The sequence below is a fragment of the Phacochoerus africanus genome, chromosome 9, assembly GCF_016906955.1.
Source record: "Phacochoerus africanus isolate WHEZ1 chromosome 9, ROS_Pafr_v1, whole genome shotgun sequence".
NCBI classification, from domain to species: Eukaryota; Metazoa; Chordata; class Mammalia; order Artiodactyla; family Suidae; genus Phacochoerus; species Phacochoerus africanus.
In genome coordinates this window covers 74,899,362-74,921,285 of record NC_062552.1, presented here as the reverse complement: position 1 = coordinate 74,921,285, position 21,924 = coordinate 74,899,362, and positions in this window count along the sequence as shown.

Genomic DNA, 21,924 nt, shown 5'->3' with positions numbered 1-21,924 from the left:
TTTTTCACAGAACTAGAAATATATGATCCAACAATTTATATGGAAACATAAAAGACCCAGAATTGCCAAAGCAATCCTAAAATAAAAACAAACAAACAAAAACAAAGCAGGAGGCATAACTCTCCCAGAGCTCAGAAAATACTACAAAGCTACAGTAATCACAACAGTATGGTACTGGTACAAAAACAGAAATAGGGGATCAATGGATCAGAACAGACAGCCCAGAAATAAATCCAGACACCTCTAGTAAATTAATCTTTGACAAAGGAGACAAGAATATACAATAACAAAAAGATAATCTCTTCAAGAGGTGCTGGGCAATCTGCACAGCTGCATGTAAATCAATGAAATTAGAACACATCCTCACGTCATACACAAAAATTAACTCAAAGTGGCTTAAAAACTTAAAATACATCACACCATAAAACTCCTAGAGGAGAACACAGGCAAAACATTCTACGATGTAAATCATACAAATGTTTTATTAGATCAGTCTCACATCTAATAGAGGGTAAAACCAAAGATAAACATATGAGACCTAATCAAAGTTACAACCTTTTGCACAGCAGAGGAAAACAAAAAAAGAAAGAGACAACCTATAGAATAGGAGAAAACATTTGCAAATGATGCAACTGACAAGGGCTTAATCTCCAAAATATATAAACAGCTTGTACAACTCAACAACAACAAAATAACCCAATCAATAAATGGGCAATAGACATTTCTCCAAAGACATACAGATGGTCAGTAGGCACATGAAAAAATGCTTAACATCATTATTAAAAAAATGCAAATCAACAGTACAATAAGGTACTACCTCACACCAGTCAGAATTGCCATCATTAAAAATCTATAATAAATGCTGGAGTGGGTGTGGAGAAAATAGAACCCTCATACACTGTTAGTGGTAATGTAAGTTGGTGAAACCATTATGGAAAACAGTATGGAGGTTCCTCAGAAAACTAAAAATAGAATTACCCTATGATCCAGCAGTCCCACTCCTGTGAAAGTATTTGTACAAAAGTATAATTCAAAAAGATACTTGCACCCCTATGTTCATTGAAGCACTTTTCACAATAGCCAGGACATGGAAAAAAACCTAAATGTCCAACAAAGGAATGGAATAAGATGTGGTACATATATACAATGGAATACTCCTAAACAATAAAAAAAGAAAGAATGCCATTTGCAGCAACATGGATAGAACTAGAGATGATCATATCAAGTAAGTCAGAAAAAGGAAGACAAATACTTTATGATATTATATGTGGAATCTAAAATATGGCACCAATGATCCTATCTACAAAACGGAAACAGATGCATGGACATAGAGAACAGACTTGTGGTTGCCAAGGGGGAAGAAGGAGGGAGGGAGAGGGGTGAACCTGGAATTTGGGATTAGTAAAGGCAAACTACTACATTTAGAATAGATAAACAACAAAGTCTTACTGCATGGCCCAGGGAACTATATCCAGTCTCCTCAGAAAGACCATGATGGAAAAGAATATTAAAAAGAATGTTTATATATATATATATATATATAAAATATATATATATATATATATACTATATATAATATATATATACTATATATATATAATATATATATACTATATATATATTATATATATATTATATATAGTATATATATATATAACTGAGTCACTTCTGAGTGTATAAAGAATGTGTATATATGTATAACTCAGTCACTTCCGAGTCAGCAGAAATTGGCACAACATTGTAAATTGACTCTATTTTAATAAAATTTAAATCATAGACCAATGTCCCTCATGATCATTGACATCTATTTTTGGAGAAAGTATGTGCAAACTGATGAAGTTCATTAAAATGCTAGTAAAGTAAACCATGAACAAGTTTTATTTATCCCAGGGAGGAAAGAATGGTTTAGAAAAGAAAATCTATAAATATCATTCACCACATGGGATATACTAAAGTCAATTTGCTTGATCTTGAGCAAAACAAAAACAATTCTGAAAATTGTTGAGCATCCCTTAAAAAAGAAACAAACCCTCCGTAATCCAAGCAGAGAAAGGATATGTTTAACTTGAGAAAGGGTATTTGTGAAATATCTAATAATTCATTTCAATTTTAATTTTTAAAACATTATTATATTTGTTTAAATTAATTGCTACCTTTGAGATCAAACTATAATTTTCTAAATCATTTCTCTGTTCTTGAATACCACTATGAATAATCCCAATAATTAGAAATTTTATCTTTATCATGTATGAAGTCTTTTTGTGAATTGCATATTCTTGGTACTTTCTAAATTTTTAAGTTTATTGATTATTAAGTTTTTTATACATATATAAAGAATTTAAAAAATTTTAAAAAGTCTTCTTTATATATGCACACACACATATATATATACACACACACACACGTATATTTAAATTTTATTATAAACTTTAGAATTAGATTTTCCAGTACACAAATAAAACACCTTTGTTGCTATTGGGCCATAATAAATTTTATACACTAAATTGGAAAAAAATTGGTACTTTTATAGGAGTCTTCCCAACAAAGAATATGGTATGCTTTTTCATACATTTATTTTTTATATTTCTTAGAAGTAATGTAATTTATTCAAATTCACCATGCCCATCTTTTGGGCCAAATTTTCTGATATTATTCAGTCTACCTCTAGTTTTCTCAATCCACCCTACTTAGACTGGTAGAGAAAATGTGTATCTGTTTTCTGTAAGCAAACGTATGCTTAATGGAATAAACAGAACGTGCACAAATCAATATTCCTCTCATTAAAACTACAAGTTCATCTAGTCTTTTCATGTTTACTTTTCCATTTTTCTTTTTTGAGTATTATGATAGATGGCTTTTACCAAACACAATCTGTTCCAGCCAACCAGAATTTTTATTTTCCTTTTTATGCTCATGTTGTTATAATTGGCCAGTGCAGACCACTTTAGACATTCCTCTTTGTTTCCAGCACTACCTCAGGCATTTTAAAAGCGTCCTTGTTTTCTAACAACAACTTTTCCCAAGCCCATCTTGATTTCTGTCCTGCCCCAAAGAATAGGGTTGCATCTAATGAAAAGTACTAAGATCAAAACCTAAGTGCTAGAGGAATAAAGCAGCTTGATCCACATGAGTATTTTGGTAGGTAGCATGACTTCTTTTACAGACCAAATAGTAAAAGAGCATGAAACGTCTTTTTTAAAAGTATTTTTTTTGGCCTATGATGCATTCCATTTAACTCTAGTATTGCTAAATCCTCTTACATATAATTCTAAGGTAAAAATATGTATATATTTGTCATAAAATTTCTGTTACATATTTAGCTCCTCATTCAAGTGGCTTATACACTGCCTTCCATAATGCTTTACATTAAACTGACCACAATAAGACAATAAAGTGAAAGTAAATTTCAATAACTACTATGAAAAAGAGAGATACTATTATCTTTTATCCTACTGATATTATTGGATATCTTTATTTTGGCCATGCCTATGGCATGTGGAAGTTCCCGGGCTAGGGATCAAACTTGGCCACAGTAATGATAGTGCCAATTCCTTAACTTGCTAGGCCATGAGGGAACCTCTAATGATTGGATATCTTAAAAATTCAACACTCTAGCTAAAAAAACAAAACAAAACAAAAAAACAAAAAAACAAAACAAAAACACAAAAAACTAGAATAATTGAGGAAATATATATATATATATATTTTTGTCTTTTCTAGGGCCGCTCCCGCGATATGTGGAGGTTCCCAGGCTGGGGGTCTCATCAGAGCTGTAGCTGCCGGCCTACACCACAGCCACAGCAGCGCGGGATCCAAGCCACATCTGCGACCTACACCACAGCTCACAGCAATTCCGGATCCTTAACCCACTGAGCGAGGCCAGGGATCGAACCTGCAACCTAACAGTTCCTAGTCGGATTCGTTAACCACTGAGCCACGACAGGAACTCCAAGGAAATAATTTCTAATAGACACACTATCTGATAAAAGGTTTACTTCAAGAAAATTATAAAATTACATTTCAGAATATAAAAAAAGATCTGAATAATATGGAAAGATGTGATATAAATAGCAACTTAATTTTATGGTTTTCCTTTTTTCATGTTATTTTAAATTTTCTATGAAATTTTATATATCTGAGTACAGCTAAAAACATGTGTTCCCTTGCTAGATATTAGGTCATACTATATTTATACTAAATTGATATTTTGTTGCCATAATGATGCATCACATAACAACATAGAACTCGGTGGCTTATGGCAACAAGTTTTCTTCTCCTGTGTCTACAGGTTGGCTGAGATGGCTTTGCTTAATCTTTGTATTGGCTATGCTGGAATTCAGGTTTCCTGGTTTCAGGTCTGCTCTGTATGTCGTCACATTTCTCATGGTGGTTCATAGCAGGACAAAAGCCTTGGCTTGAAATTAGCACACTGTCATTTCTCCCTGCATTCTGTTGGCCAAAACAAGTCACAGGGCCAGGCCCAACACCAATAAAATGTAGGAAAGAATATTCTACCTACTTCTCTGCAGAGTCATATGACAAGAGAGACTGAGTGACTAAATAGTCAAACTGCCTCTAGTCAATATAATAAAAACTGTATCGTAGGAGCTTAGCTTTACAGTAATCATGCAAATTTAATATACTATGAATCTGGACAATATGATAGGAAGATAATAGTTCAATTTGTAAATGATATTAGTCCAAATGGCTAACCAACTGAAAAGAAACACATTTGAATTCCTATTTAACACTATATTCAAATAAATTTTAGCATAAATATTATAAATTTAAATATCAAAAAACAAGTTACATCTATAAAAAATTTAGAGGATTTTGGGTAGAGCTGTTTAAATAGAAAGGCAATTCTGAAGCTTTAAAAGAAAATATGGACATATTTATGTAGATTTAAATTTTTTGCATGTGGTAAAAAGTAACACCAGTAAACAACATTATTTGGGGAAAATATTTTTGAAATATATGTGGCAGTATATATAGTTTATGATGACCAAATATAGTACAGTAAAAGTTCTTACATACTGATAAAGAACAAATTCACCCAATAGGGAAATGAAATTTATAAAAAGACGTTTCATAGGAGAGTAAATTCCTATCACAAATACATGTATGAAAATAAGCTGAGCCTACTTTTGTACCCAATTTTCAGAGAAATCAAAGAAATCAGGAGTTCCCGTTGCGGCGCAGTGGTTAACGAATCCGACTAGGAACCATGAGGTTGCGGGTTCGATCCCTTCTTTGCTCAGTGGGTTGACGATCTGGCGTTGCCTTGAGCTGTGGTGTAGGTTGTAGATGCGGCTTGGACCCTGTGTTGCTGTGGCTGTGGTATAGGCCGGTGGCTACAGCTCCGATTAGACCCCTAGCCTGGGAACTTCCATATGGCACAGGAGCGGCCCAAGAAACGGCAAAAAGACAAAAAAAAATCAAAGAAATCAAAGTTCTCAGTAAATTCTGAGAAGTTATTTTATACTCATTATATTGGCAAAAATTACAAAAAGCATGACAACACCTACTGCTGGTGGGGATCATATAAAAAGACACTTTAAAGTATTAATGGTGGAAACATGCATCATTGCAGGCTCTTGTGGAAATCAATCTGGCAGAGTTATTAAAATGAAAATCACGTTATTCAACCAGAAATAGCATACCATGTGACCCTATCCTATAGAAATAAAAATATGAACACATAAATATATATGTAAGTTAACTGTTGAGGGGGGTGACATTATTCAAAGAAATAAAACTTGGGAACCAGATAAGAATTTATAAGTAGGAATGTGCATAAATCATGGCATATTTTTACAAAATTATTTTCATGGTATAATTATACAGCATTATTTTTATATAGCTATTAGTAAGGAAGACTTAAGAGGTAACAAGAATAGTGAGAGGACATGGAAGGGAAGTAAGCATCCAAACACTGAGAATGTACAAGAGACAAAGATTCAGAGCATTTGGGATTCAACAAGTCTTGGTTGGGTGTTCATTGTAACATAGGAAACTAATTACCATAGTAACTGGGAAACTCATTCTAAATCCACATACCTGACTTGGAGAGAATGCTTAGAGACCCATGTGTTTAGAACCTGGCTGGCTATAGGTTTATTCCCTACTTATAGGTTCTGTGAGACCTTAGGGGGGGTGGGACTGGGGCAGAGATCAGGAAGCTGGAGTGTGTAGTAATTACTGGAAACCTCAACCAACCCCTGTGTCTGGGTTTGACACTCTTATTATACCTAAAAGAAAATCATATGATTTTAAAGCTGACTTCATTTTACTGACGAAGCAACCAGAGTAGAGTCCATATATTGAATAATTTGTGTTCACCACTTTGAGGCAGATCCAGAAGTCAAGTTCTCATCTCTCTACACTTTGACCCTATATTTATATTGCTTTAATGAATTTTTGAGCATTCTTTAATTTTTCTTTGTTTCTCACTACTAATCACCTTCTCTTTCAAAGCAGCTTAAGGTTCCAATTTATTGAGTAGCTATCATGTGCCAAATTCTTTGCATACTTTGTCATTAATCCTTGCAACGACACTCTAAATTTGGACAACAGTATAACAATTTTAACTTTGATGAAACAGCCAAAGAAAGATAAATAATTTGCCCACAGTAAGGAAATTATGCAGAGGGGATCAGAACTGATAACAGAGCCTAAGTTCTCTCTACTTCATCACACTGCCTTCACTTCACCTCCACCTCCACCAATTCTAGTTGGTGCCTCCTTGGGGTGATATTTCCCCAGTCTTTTCTTCTAAAGCAGTAGTTCTCAACTTATGTGACTATGAGGAATATTTTCTAACACCAAACGTTTTCTCAGACCAATATCTCAGAGTAGTTATATTTAATTATTCGCAATTACTGAGATAATACATAATGAAAATAAACGTATGAATTTAATAAACACATCTTTTAGATTAATTTACATTTGATTCATCTTACAGTATTGACAGAAATTTGAAAAGAATAGTGATATATGCAATCATATTATCTCATCATTTGAAAATGCCTGAAATGTATACAAATCTCAACATTCCTAATTATATTTCAGGGGCTCCCCAGAGATCCACAATTCTATGGCTGGAAGACAGTGTTCTGTAAGTTTTTACCATCTGTTCCTTCTGCTCCCTTAAGTTACCAGCCTGCAGTTTGCACGGGCTGGCTTTTATCTAGAGTAATTTTTGACTTCCTTCTGCATTCACTGCATGATCAGTGGCCTTATAATTGGTCTGCTCAAAATGATGAAACAAGGTGATATTGGACCAGCTTCTTGCTCCTAAGCGCTTCTTGGTCCTAGAGTAAACATTGAGGGTAGAACTTCATTTCTCCTCTACCTCCCAGCTTTGAGGCAACACTGAATCCTTCCACCCACCCAACCTCTTGTCAATTCATTTCAGAGTTGTCATCTCTCTGTATCACTCACCCATCACTAACCCCTGACTTATTTACTTGGTACATGACATTTACCTACCTACTACCACCATCCTGCCCAGCTCAATTCTAACATAAGTGGGCCTTTTGATTGTTTAATCTATGATCTACATCGGTGTTTATTCTTGGTATATTTGGGGCTTTTGGTAGAGGCAAGAAGTGGTATGGAGTTCTGACCTAGTGTTTGCTAAGTTTTGGTATGGAACCATGCTTCTTGTTTGTCTGATCTGCAATTCTAATGCAAGTAATGACTTCAAGGTTCTTGTTCAGTTCTATAATTTCTAGACTTTCTGAGTCACAGAATATTCCCTTAGGAACCCATTCATATAAGAGTCCCCATGTCAGAATTCCTGAATCCAGGTACTACCATCTTTCCCACCTATACCATCATACAACAGTGTGATCCAACTTAACGATACCAGTATTCTGCTCTGGTCTCATTCTAATTTAGTTTGAGAAGCCAACCTATTTTACTTCCTCTACTACCCCATACACTCACACACTTTGCCAGCCTTGTTTTGCCCTTGCTAGTCTTCTCCAGCTGCTGGATTATAGGTTTGTAACATATATTTACTTATCAGGAAAGTTGTGCTGTTTCATTTTAGACCTTCATTCTACTTGCCCAAAGTGTGAATGAATTTGGCCATAATCTTAGAAAAATCATGCCCAGTATTTCAATTTGAGGAAACAACTCGGTAAAGCCACAATTTTCAACAGTGGGTTAGGGTAGGATTTTCTCTACACATAGTCTATATAGGTCAATGGAGAGAAGGTGATGAACACTGAATTATTAAGAAACTTGGGTCTAAGTTGGGGAACTGAACAAGATATAGTCAGTAAATCAAAGTGGGTCAAAAAAGATATAAAGCAAAATATAAACAAGCAATAAAAATCCAGGTTTTTAAATTCAAGGGGCTCAAATAAAATAAGTGAAATTCAGACATAAATATGGAGCAAAGGAACACTCAAACATTGCTGGTTGCTGGTTGGAAATGTAAAATGGCACAGCTACTCTGGCAGTTTCTTGCAAAACTAAAATACTGTTACCATCCGACTCAGCAATCTCTCTCTTGATATTGCCTCTGAGGAATTCAACACATTAAGTCCACACAAAAACCTGCACACAAATGTTTTTAAAATGCCCAAACTTGGAAGCAACCATAATATCTTCAGTAGCTGAATGATAAATTATTGTACATTCATCTAATGGGATATTATTCAGTGCTAAATAGAAATGAGATATCAAGCTATGAAAAGACGTGGGGGAACCATTAAATGCATTTTACTAAGTGAGAGCGCAAGTCAATCTGAGAAGGCTACATACTGCATGACTGCAACTATATGATATCCTAGGAAAAGTAAAGATGTGGAAACAAAAAAGATCAGTGATTGCAAAGGGTGGGATGATGAAGAAATGAAAAGGTGAATGGGCAGAGAAAACAGAAGTTTTTAGGGCAGTGAAAATACTCTGTATGATATTAAAATTATGGATATGTGTCATTATGTTTTTTTCCAAACCCACAGAATGTTCTACATTGAGTAAACCTTAAGATAAACTATGGACTTTGAGTGATTATGATACATTAATGCAGGTTCATCCTTGGTAAAAAAAAATATACATATATCATTTTAATGAGGAATATTGATAATAAGGAAGGCTATGCATATGTGGTGGCTGTGGCTACATGGGAAAAATCTCAATATCTTCCTCTCCATTTTACTGTAAACCTAAAACTATTCCTCTAAAAAAATAGTCTTTTAAAAAAGTTACATTGCATGGGCTCCTTTCCCAGAGGTATATTAATACTTTAAAAAACACTAAGGCTCAGGCCTCTCCATGGACATTAGAGCAAAGATGCCTGAGTGATCCTAATATACAATCAATGTTGAAAAACCTACATATTTAGGTTTAAAAGCACAGTAAAAATGTGTGCATTTTGAAATAAAACTAAATCAAATTTTTAAAAATTGGTGTATAACTTACTTGGACTAAAGGAAATATATTTGTACAGATGAAAACTGCTTCTCTTACCATTTTCTCACAAATACCACTTCCAAAGCATCTTTCTTTTATGTGCTGATTTCCTTCATTAGATTGTTATGGTTCATATCTGAATCTTGTATTTTTTTTCAGTGACTTGTGCTTTCAAATTTAAGATGAATGTTTAATCTACTTAACTTGCAATGATTTTAAATATTCTGAATTAAGTACTATCACTTCTAAGCTACTATTACAATTACTAAGAGTTATATTTTTAGTTTATGAGTTATTAACTTCAAAACAATTGGCTGTTACTACTTTGGGTATTTTAGGGAAATGAAGCCAGCCTCCCACAATTACTCTAGAGTATCTTGTTCCTTTAACTCCTATTGATAATTTCTTTTGTAGATGAAGAAGTGACATGAGCATTAGTGAAGAATGATTAAGATCTGGCTTAATATTTGATTAAAGTGTGTTAATTGATGTTGTTATCAATTTAAGCAAAGGTTCCTAATATTTCATTAAAAGACCTGTAGTTAATCCTAGTCAGAGTAACTCAGTCCCAGTTAATTTACTGATTGAATATATAGATGATATGTGAAAGTATTAGATGAGATAGAACTGGCAATAATTTCTAAAGTTTTGAACAGCATAATTAATATTTCAAAGTATGATTGGTGGACTTCAAACTTATGAGTGATAAATATAAAGTGCTATGTTTAGGTTTAACCAACAAAAGCCCTTAACACTGAATTTGAATTCCACTGGTAGTTATGACGTAATAAATAGTGGCAAGCCACAACTAAGAAAGAATAAGTGGCAAGCCATAACTAAGAAAGAATGAATAAATAAATATAAATATATATATTTAGGCCACTCCTGTGGCATCTGGAAGTTCCTGGGCTAAAGGTTGAATTGCAGCTGCAGGCCTATGTCACAGTCACAGTGACACGAGATCTGAGCTGCATCTGTGATCTACACTGCAGCTTGTGGCAATGCCAGATCCTTAACCCACTGAACAGGCCAGGGATCAAACTGCATTCTCACAGACACTATTTCAGGTTCCTAACCAGGTGGGCCATGGGAACTCCAGAACCAATATTCTTAACATTTATATTTTTACAGACATAGGAGAGCTTCAGAAGAAACATGAGCAAGTAAACTAAAGTTTTAGAAACAGAGGCTTGGTGAATTTAGCTCACAAGATATTTTCTACCATGGTTGCACTTGCCGTGCTTAGAGATGGAATAAGAATGTGCTTGCCACAGAGAGGAGGATTCAACTAGGGGAAAGAGAAACCAGCAGAGTTATTGATGGGCACACTAGCTAGTATGAAAGACTGGCATCTAGAGGCATCTCAGACTCCTGACATGTTTTTCCCCACAGGATATCTGAGTAATAGGGTCGTATGTACACCTTAGAAAGACAGCAAAATCCCCCACAGTCTCATGGCACTTTGAAGGAAAAGTCCCACTACACGTAGGGGCCTGAAACTTACAGATGACAGGTATCCTCCTAGATATACTTGAAACTAGAGGTAAAGTGATTCTAGTTAAAGCCAAAACCCAGGTTTGACTTAACTTAGTTCCTGATAGGACTGTTGTGATCAGCCTCACAATTCATCTGTACAACACAGGAAAGGGTAGAGAAAATTAGATCAATTTTAGACTATAATGTCTAGTACATAATAAAAACTTAAATGACTTGTGAAGAAGTGAGAAAATGTATCTAAATAGGGAAAAACACCATCAAGAGAAGCAGATACACTTCTATATTGAATTGATAAAGACTATAAAATAACTAGCCTAAAGAAATAGGAGAAAATGGTGACAAAAAGGATGAAAAGAGGATTGTATTAAATAATTGGAAAATATACAAAAGAACACATATTCTGAAACCAAAGTATTCAAGATTTTAAATAAATTTTAACATTATCATAAACAGGGAAAATATATATGACTATGGAAATCAGGGGCCATTCAATAAAATACTCAGACTGAAGCACAGAAGGAAAGCAACTAAAAAGAACAACAAAAATAAAGCATAAGGGATATAAGAGATACAGCTGTATGGTTTAGTATGTGTATAACTGAGGTATCAGAAAGATATGAGAGAGAATGAAGCAATGTTTAAAAAGATAATGGCTAAGAATTTTCTAAAATAGATTAAAAAATTAGCCTACAGATTCAAGGACCACAGTGAACAGAACACCAAAAAAGATAAATACAAGGAAAACTGCTAAGTACAGCTATTGATAAGTGGATGTGCAGTTCACTTTTCATTGTCCAGAGCTGATCAAATGACCATACATAACTACAGGGGTGTGAAAAGAAAGAAAAGAACAGGATACCGACAGCAGCAATGAACCTCAACATGTCTACACATGCATTACTATTCTACATTTTTAATTTAATCTAGTTAAGTCTCTCTTACATATATAATTCACTTGTCTCTTTAGGAAATTTTTTTTTAATCGTCATCTAGTTCAACTTCTGTGCTTGAAAATAAAAGAAATATAAATTTGGTACATTTCTCAGATAGGGGTATTTCTATTGCCTTTACTTCCCTAGCACCTATATTTGGCCATGTCACTGCAGGCATTTGGTCAGTTACTTCTAGCATCGTTGGACTCAATTTCTGTGCTTTCTGAATCTCCTGTGGTGCTGCCATTTGGAAAATTAAGTAATAATCTGTGCCACTATATGTTCTTTTGATCATTTAATACATACATATATGTGAATATACTCAACATATTTTTATTGAGCACCTACTAATTTTTGTGCTCTGGTTTAGGTTCTTGGGATAAAATGATTATTCAGAAAAAATTTTACCCATGTGGACCTTATGTTATTTTGGGGGGAGACAAGTGGCAAACAAAATATAAGTAAAATATATATTATTGAATAATAATATAAAGCTGGAAAGGAAAATGGAGAGTTGCAGTGTAAAGATGATAGCCACGTAGACATCATTGAGAAGGTGACATCTGAGGAAAGCAGGGAGTAAATAAGGGAGTTTTCGACAGGAAAAAAAAAATTGAGGAATAAGTAGAAAATCTCAGAGGTAAGTGCATGTGTCTTTGGTGTGCTCAAGGAGAAATAAACCAGCAAATGTGGCAGAAGAGGAATCAGTGTGTATTGGGGCAGAGGTATTGTAGATGATGTCAGAGAGGCAATTCAGGCCTGATGCCAAGGGGAGGCTGGTGTGATATCACCATCACTGACTTTTTCTCTGGTTCAGATAGGAACCCAGTGGGAAGTTTGAGACAGGTGACATAATCTGACTTGAATGTGAAAAAGACCAATCTGACTTCTGTGGAAAATAGTTTGGAGGGGGACCAGAACAGAAATCAACTCAACATTTAGGAAGCAATTGAAATAATAAATAGGAGTTCCCTTCGTGGCTCAGTGGTTAATGAATCTGACTAGGAACCATAAGGTTGTGGGTTCAATACCTGGCCTCGCTCAGTGGGTTAAGGATCCAGCGTTGCCATGAGCTGTGGTGTACATTGAAGATGCAGCTCGGATCCTGCGTTGCTGTGGCTCTGGCATAGGCCAGCAGCTACAGTTCTGATTAGACCCCTAGCCTGGGAACCTCCATATGCCACAGGTGCAGCCCCAGAAAAAGGTAAAAAGAAAAAAAAAGAAATAATAGATGAATGACAATGTTGCTTTGGACAAAGTATGAATAGCAGAGTTAGTAAGCACTGTTGAATTCTTTTGATATTTGAAAGTTGTGCTGATGAATATGTTTATAGAAAGATGTGGGGGTATGAGACAAAGAAGGAATTCTATAATTCTAAGGTTTTTTGGTCTGAGTAATCAGAATGATGGGAATACTATGTTGGACATAGAGAAGTGATTGGAAACTCAGTTTTGGTGTCATTAACTTTGAGATGCCTATTAGATACCTAAGGGGAAATGGACAGTTGGATATAGGAATTCATGGGTTGGGGTCTTACAAGGAATGCTGATAGGAGTTATTCAAGAATTTTCAGTTAAAAAACTAACAAAGGACAAAGAAGGTCATATAATACAAAGAGGTTAATTCATCAAGAGGACTTAACAATCATAAAAATACCTATACGCTAAATATATGCACCCAACATATGAGCAAATACTTATAGAACTGTAGGGAGAAATAGACAACAAGACATTAACAGTAGAGATTTTAACATCCCTCTTTCAATAATGGATGGATATCCAGACAAAAAATCAATAAGGAAACATTGGACTTGAAATATACTTTAGATCAAATAAATCTAACCAACATCTATCTATAAATCTATCCCAACAGTAATGTACATATTCCTCTCAAGTGTACGTGAAACATTCTCCAGTATAGGTCATATAATAGGTCACAAAATAAGTCCAAGAAAATTTAAGAATTGAAATAATACTGAGTGTCTTTTCTGACCACAATGATATGAAAGTAAAAATCAGTAACAAGAGGAAAGCTGGGAAAATTCACACCAAAAAAAACCCCCACATTCCTAAACAACCATATGGGAAAAAACTCCTTGACAGTAGTCAATTTTTTCCTTTTTTTTTGGATATGACACCAAAACACAAGCAACAAAAGCAAAATTAAATAAATGGGACTACATCAAACTAAAATATTCATACAGAAAAAGAATAAACAAAATGGATAAGCAACCTGTGGAATGGGAGAAAATATTTGCAAACCATGTATCTGATAAGAGGTGTTATCCAAAATATATACAGAACTCATACAACTCAATAGCAAAAAACCACATGTAATCCAATTTAAAGATGGAACTGAATGACATTTTTTGAAAGAAGACACACAAATAGCCAAAAAGTACTCAGTATCACTAATCATTAGGGAAATGCAAATCAAACCACAATGAGATGTTACCTTACACCTACCTGTCAGAATGGCTATTATCAAAAGAGAAGAGATAACAAGTGTTGGTAAAGATGTGAAGACGTTTGAAACCTTATGCACTGTTGGAGGAAATGTAAACTAGTGCAACTACTATGGATTATGGAGGTTCCTCAAAAAATTAAAAACAATTATCATATGATCTGGCAATCCCACTTTTGGGTATATATCCAAAGTAAATCAGTATCTTAAAAAGATATCTAAATCCCCTTATTTATTTCACCATTACTCATAATAGCCAAGACATGGAAACAACTTAAGTGTCCTTTGACAAGAAATGGCAACAGGGATGGGGGATGTGCTGGTTATGCCTTGTACAATGGTGTCTGTTCAAGTGGGTGAGTTGTCCTGAAATACTGCGTCTGTTACAACTATGTGAAGGGCACAGCTATTTATAATGCATCCATCCAGAGGGGTGACATTTTATAATTTGCACAAAGGCATAGCATTTACTAGCTTATTCCCTGTTGACAAAGGCAGTTTCTGGGCCAATTCCTGTTTGGAATGTGCAAGAGAAAATGAGAGGGGAGAAACTGGAGACTGCACAAGACAACATTTACCTGTAGCGCAGTCAATCAACAGTAGAAGAAAAATAAAATGGTAACTGGAGGGAGGTATGTAATCAAAGAAATATTATTTTAAAAATGAGAGATTTTCTAGTATGTTTGAATGCTAATAGGAAAGATTCAGTACAGAAGGGTGCTGTGTGCTTGCTTTATACCAGACACTATATGTGATCTCATTAACTTCTTTCTGTTGAAAAAGTAAGAAAATGGGGACACAAAGATTAAAACACCACATCCAAGGCTACATACTGGTTTACTGCTGTTCTCCTGTCTAGAGAATGTCCAACACATATTAGGCAGTCAATTAATACATGCTGATTATTAACCAACATTTGAAGTCAGATTATCTAATTCCCAATCCTGAACTTTTAATGACTGGGCTTTGGTACCTTTTAGCAGTTTATATAATAGCAGTTTATTTGGGATGTTTTGTGGAGAGATGGAGGAAAAGAGGTTTTCATTCACAAGACTAATCTCCCTGCAGCCCAAGAGCATGCCTGTCCATTTCTGTATGTGACTTAGGATAATATTTGGCACAATTATTCAGTATAATCAAGGATTTGTACACTCAAAAGCCACTTGATTATGTGAGTTGAATTAACACTGATTATTTTACCAAATAATTCATCCAATAAATTTAAATTTAAAATGTGTTTTAAATTCTGATGTTTTACTGATTATAATGTATGCTCATTGTAGAAAATAAAGAAAATGCAGAAAAGTAGAAAGAAGGAAATCAGTTTACCTTTAATCCTAATATCGAGAGACAACTGCTTTTGATCAATTTGGCTCATTTTCTTCTGTCCAATAATTTTAAGTTCATGGTTGGAGAAGTCATTGCAATAATAGTAACAACTCCATTGCTTGTGCACATGTGGGGTACATTACCTCACTTAAGCTTCACTACCAGCCTATGAAGAAGGAATTAGTTCTGTAACATTTTATAAATGAGAAAAATGAGGCTCAGAGAGACCAAGCCACCTTGTCAAGACTGCCAGTGCAGCCATGTTAATGCCCTTTCATTCACCCCTCTGATTTCAAGTGCTATTAAATGTAATTTTCTCTCATATTGATAAGGGTCTGTTCTACTTTTAAGTTTCTGTCATGCATTTTAACAAACATTCTCCTTGAAAGCCTTCGTTGATTGAGGCTCCTTGAAGATTCCAGGCCTTCCTTTGCCTCTGCTCTCTGATCTAAGCAGCTTGCTTTAAAAACATACAGTTGCGGGGAGTTCCCGTTGTGGCGCAGTGGTTAACGAATCCGACTAGGAACCATGAGGTTGCGGGTTCGGTCCCTGCCCTTGGTCAGTGGGTTGACGATCCGGCGTTGCCGTGAGCTGTGGTGTAGGTTGCAGACGCGGCTCGGAGGCCACGTTGCTGTGGCTCTGGCGTAGGCTGGCGGCTACAGCTCCGATTAGACCCCTAGCCTGGGAACCTCCCATATGCTGCAGGAGCGGCCCAAGAAATGGCAAAAAGACAAAACAAAAACAAAAAAACAAAACAAAACAAAAAAAAACATACAGTTGCGGAGTTCCTGTCACGGCTCAGTGGTGAATGAATCCAACTAGGAACCATGAGGTTGCGGGTTCAATATGTGGTCTTGCTCAGTGGGTTAAGGATCCGGCGTTGCCGTGAGCTGTGGTGTGGTTGTAGACGCGGCTCGGATGCCACGTTGCTGTGGCTCTTGTGTAGGCTGGTGGCTACAGCTGATTCGACCCCTAGCCTGGGAACCTCCATATGCTGCGGGAGCGGCCCAAGAAATGGCAAAAAGACAAAACAAACAAACAAAAAACCATATAGTTACTTCATGGCCTGTTATTGTCTTCAACAATTCTCAAGCTCAAGAAAAAAATATTTATTCAGATTTATGCACACACACACACACACACACACATACACCTGCACAAAACCTTATATAAATTATTGGCACAAGGAAGTGCTAAATAAAAATAATTGTTGAATTGGTAAGTTCTTCCATATCTATAACCTAATCTCATGGTACATTTTTGGATTGCTTACTCTCTTTGTGGCATGAGGTGTCAGCATAGGATGAGGTGACAGTAATAGTAGAGGACTTTCCGCTCTGTTTAATAATCACTTTTATGATTTTATGGGAAAAAAGAAACAGCACTTTTAATGCAGAAGGCTGAGGTAGAAGGCTCTTGTTAGGCACGATTTGGGCATTTGATGCATTGTGTGGATAATGACGATGGTCAGTTTTTAACAGCATCAGTGGTTCCCGCATTGGAGCATTGTTAAGCTTATTTGCTATAAGTGATCCCTGCTGTGTTAAAAGGGGAAATAAATATCCCGGTTTCATTTTCATATTATTTTTGCTAGGGAGAAGAGAGTCATTTTTTGAGATGCTCAGCTTTTTAGCAGGCTGCCAAAGTTACTATTACCATCATTTGTTACACTGGCTTTAGGAAACAAAACAAAAAAATTCCTATATTCGGTATGTCTGTTCAGAACGTATTTTATTTTTAACATTCAGTCATGCCTCTTTGCTGATCTCTTGTACTGCTGCTGTGTTGGCATTAGCTTTGCTATTTATGATTTCTGCCTTTCTATTATGACTCTCACGTGTTCTTTATTTCATGCAAAAATATATTTGACCTATCCTAAAAAACACAAAAACACAACAAAAATCCCTGTTTACTTAAATCTAGATCCTTCTGTATTTATTTCTGCGCATGTCTTCCAAAAGTTGGTGATCAAATCAAGAACTGAGAAGAGAGGAGTTTCTACCTCATTTCTATTCCACTGGAGTGGAGTATTGATCATTCCTTCTCAGGTCTCCAGGAGGGCAGGGATCAATTTTGAGGAATTTATTTAACCACCGTTCATCTTCATGAAACAGTGAAATCAATTTGCATTTTAGGTGAGAATACTGAAGCATATTTCCTGCCCATTTTGGATATGCCTTCAGATTGGCCAGCTTCAGTGATGTTTATGTTGAGGAATCCACGCAGTCCTCTATTTGATTAAGGATAAGGACCAGAGTTCCAAGTTTGACGCTATGCTGACTAGCTTGGATTGCTATTGTAAAGGGAAGTCACATTCATGATTCAATCCTGCTTTGATTCCTCATGGAGCCCTTCCTCCCCCCGCCCCCCACCACCGACTCCAACATTTCAGCTTTTGCCTTGGTCCTATCTTTAGCCATTGTACCTCTCTCTTCTCAAGGCTAAATATAAGATTATATGTTATGTTGCACCCTTTCCTGCCATTACTTTTCAGCCCTGAAAAGCAATGTATATTCTCGTTCCACATGCTTTTATGTGCCCTGATATGTATTAGGCCAGTAGTTTCCAACCAGACTGATTTTTTCTATGAGGGGATGGTGGCAGTATCTGGAAGCATTCTTGATTGTCATGACTGAAGTGGAGGGAGTGATAGCTAGTGGCAGAGGCAAAGGATGCAACTAAACATCTGACAGTGCACAGGAGAACCACCCCGCAACAAGGAATTATCTGGTCTAAAATGTCAGTGGTATCAAGATTGAAATATCCTGTGTTGGGTCCTGAATGTAAAAGTGGATAAATCACAAGACATTTATTCATATAAAGTAAAAACATTTTATAGGTGCTATAGTATAAGACAATACTGGTTAGGTTCAGAAGACATGAGTTATAGGAAAACTGGACTGAGGAGAGATGTCAGAAAATTTTCATTGAAGAGTCCAAGACTTGAAAAATAATTGGGGATTCTTCTTGGTGTGTAGGAACAAGGTGAAGAGTGCATTTTATGTTGAAGAGTAGAATGAAGTAAAAGCTGGAAGGCAAACTACCTCATCAAATTTAGAGAATAATGTATGGCAAAGTCATGGCATGAACAGCTGTGAGAAATCCTGTATGCAGGGTCTCACACACAATTCTAAATCATTGGTCCTTTTGTTCTTTTCCCCAGAAAACATATTTAGCAGCAACATGGGGAGAAGTGTCTGCATTGAATATTTGGAGACTTGAGCCAGGAAGCCAGTTAGGAGCTATTTTAATAGTCTGATAAGAAATGATGGGATTTCTCTCAGATAATGGAAATCCAGGGTGAATGTCCAAGGGTATGGCAAATTTCTTTGTAACCCTCCCTTCATAGACTATCTGGGAGACATGCCAGGTTACTACAGGTAAAATTAACTAGATCATGTCCTCTTGAGTCAAAGAAATATTTATTAGAAGGATGTTGTAAAAAAAGTAGGGAGGGCAGGGTTTGCTGTGGATCTGAAAGTTTATTGTTCTTTGCCCATCATATTCTAGGTGAACTTCCCAGTTTGGGGCAAAGGGGTAAGTAAATGACAGCTTTGTTCCAGAAGGAAGTGAACACAGGTCATGGGAAGACTTGGGGAAATATAACATGATCACCGAGATTCCTGTGGGACATTTAGGAGGAGATACTTGCAGAAAGAGTTTGTGTCACTGATATTGGATTTGCAAACCATCAATTTCAAATAGTAAGTTAGTAAGTAAATGTAAGATCAGCAAGAAGATGGTATAGAGCAATTTAAGAAAAGGATTTAGTACAGAATATTGAAGAGCCCAGCAGAATCAGAATTTCCAGTGAGGAATGTGGAAAAGGCTTTTAAGCAATAAGAAAAGAGTGATGTCAAGGAAAACACAGATGAGTCTCTTAACCACTGTTTCCAAGGATGCAGACTTTCGGTGGGGTGGGTTATTACACTTTAAAATACACTTCTATTTGACTTGTTACAGCGAGTATGTATCTTTTAAAAAAATATTCTAGGAGTTCCTGTCATGGCTCTATGGTAATGAACCCGATTAGTATCCATGAGGATATGTGTTTGATCCCTGGCCTCACTTGGGTTAAGGATCCAGTGCTGCCATGAGCTGTGGTGTAGGTCACAGACTTGGCTTGGATCCAGCGTTGCTATGGCTGTGGTGTAGGCTGGCAGCTGTAGCTCTGATTCAACCCCTAGCCTGGGAACTTCCAATATGCCTAGTGTATGGCCCTAAAAAGACAAAAAAAAAATCTGATTTTAACTTATTAGAGTATAATTTACATATAATAATATGTGATTTCTTTAAGTGAATAGTTTGATACTCTTCAGTGATTATTTTCACCCGTGGAATCCCTAATCAAAGTTTAAAATATTCTATTATCCTAAAAAAAATTCCCTTGTGAATCATTTGCCACCAAGGCTGCAGCATAAGCCTTTGCCTAAGTCTCCAGCCTGCTAGCTTGCCCTACAGGTTCCAGCCTTGCAGCCTCCTCAATCCACAATCATGGATATATATTTTTTTATTTTTTATATATATTTACTTTTATTTTTTTCCATTATATCTAGTTTACAGTGTTCTGCCAATTTTATACCATACAGCATGGTGACCCAGTTACACATACATGTATACATTATTTTTTTCTCACATTATCGGGCTCCATCATAGGTGACTAGACATAGTTCTGAGTACTGCACAGCAGGATCTCACCGCTAATCCATTCCAAAGGCAATAGTTTGCATCTATTAACTCCAAGCTCCCAATCCACCCCACTCCCTCCCCCTTCCCCCTGGCAACCACAAGTTTATTCTCCAAGTCCATGATTTTCTTTTCTGTGGGAGCGTTCATTTGTGCCATATATTAGATTCCAGATATAAGTGATATCATATGGTATTTGTCTTTCTCTTTCTGACTTGACTTTACTTAATATGAGAGTCTCTAGTTCCATCCAGGTTGCTGCAAATGGCATTATTTTGTTCATTTTAATGGCTGAGTAGTATTCCATTGTGTATATATACCACATCTTCCTAACCCAGTCATCTGTGATGGACACTTGGGTTGTTTCCATGTCTTGGCTATTGTGAATAGTGCTGCGATGAATTCGCAGTTGCATCTGTCTTTTTCAAGGAAAGTTTTGTCCGGATAGATGCCCAAGAGTGGGATTGCTGGGTCATACGGTAGTTCTATGCATAGTTTTCTAAGGTACCTCCATACTGTTCTCCATAGTGGCTGTACCAGCTTACATAGCCACCAACAGTGCAGGAGGGTTCTCCCTCCAGCATTTGCTATTTGCGGCCTTATTAATGATGGCCATTCTGACTGGTGTGAGGTGGTATCTCATGGTAGTTTTGATTTGCATTTCTCTTATAATCAGCGATGTTGAGCATTTTTTCATGTGTTTGTTGGCCATCTGTGTGTCTTCTTTGGAGAAATGTCTATTCAGGTCTTTTGCCCATTTTTCCATTGATTGATTGGCTTTTTTTGCTGTTGAGTTGTATAAGTTGTTTATATATTCTAGAGATTAAGCACTTGTCAGTTGCATCATTTGAAACTATTTTCTCCCATTCTGTAAGTTGTCTTTTTGTTTTCTTTTTGGTTTCCTTTGCTGTGCAAAAGCTTGTCAGTTTGATTAGGTCCCAATGGTTTATTTTTGCTCTTATTTCTGTTGGTTTGGGAGACTGACCTGAGAAAACATTCATGATGTTGATGTCAGAGAGTGTTTTGCCTATGTTTTCTTCTAGGAGTTTGATGGTGTCCTGTCATATATTTAAGTCTTTCAGCCATTTTGAGTATATTTTTGTGCATGGTGTGAGGGTGTGTTCTAGTTTCATTGATTTGCATGCAGCTGTCCAGGCTTCCCAGCAATGCTTGCTGAATAGACTGTCTTTTTTCTCATTTTATGTTCTTGCCTCCTTTGTCAAAGTTTAATTGACCATATGTGTCTGGGTTTATTTCTGAGTTCTCTACTCTGTTCCATTTGTCTATGTGTCTATTTTGGCACCAGTACCACACTGTCTTAATGATTGTGGTTTTGTAATAGTGCCTGAAGTCTGGGAGAGTTATGCCTTCTGCTTGGTTTTTGTTCCTCAGAATTGCTTTGGCAATTCTGGGTCTTTTGTGGTTCCATATAACTTTTTGGATTGTTTGTTCTAGTTCTGTGAAAGATGTCATGGGTAATTTGATAGGGATTGCATGGAATCTGTAGATTGCTTTGGGTAGTATGGCCATTTTTACAATATTAACTTTTCCCACACAGGAGCATGGAGTATCTTTCCATTTCTTTACATC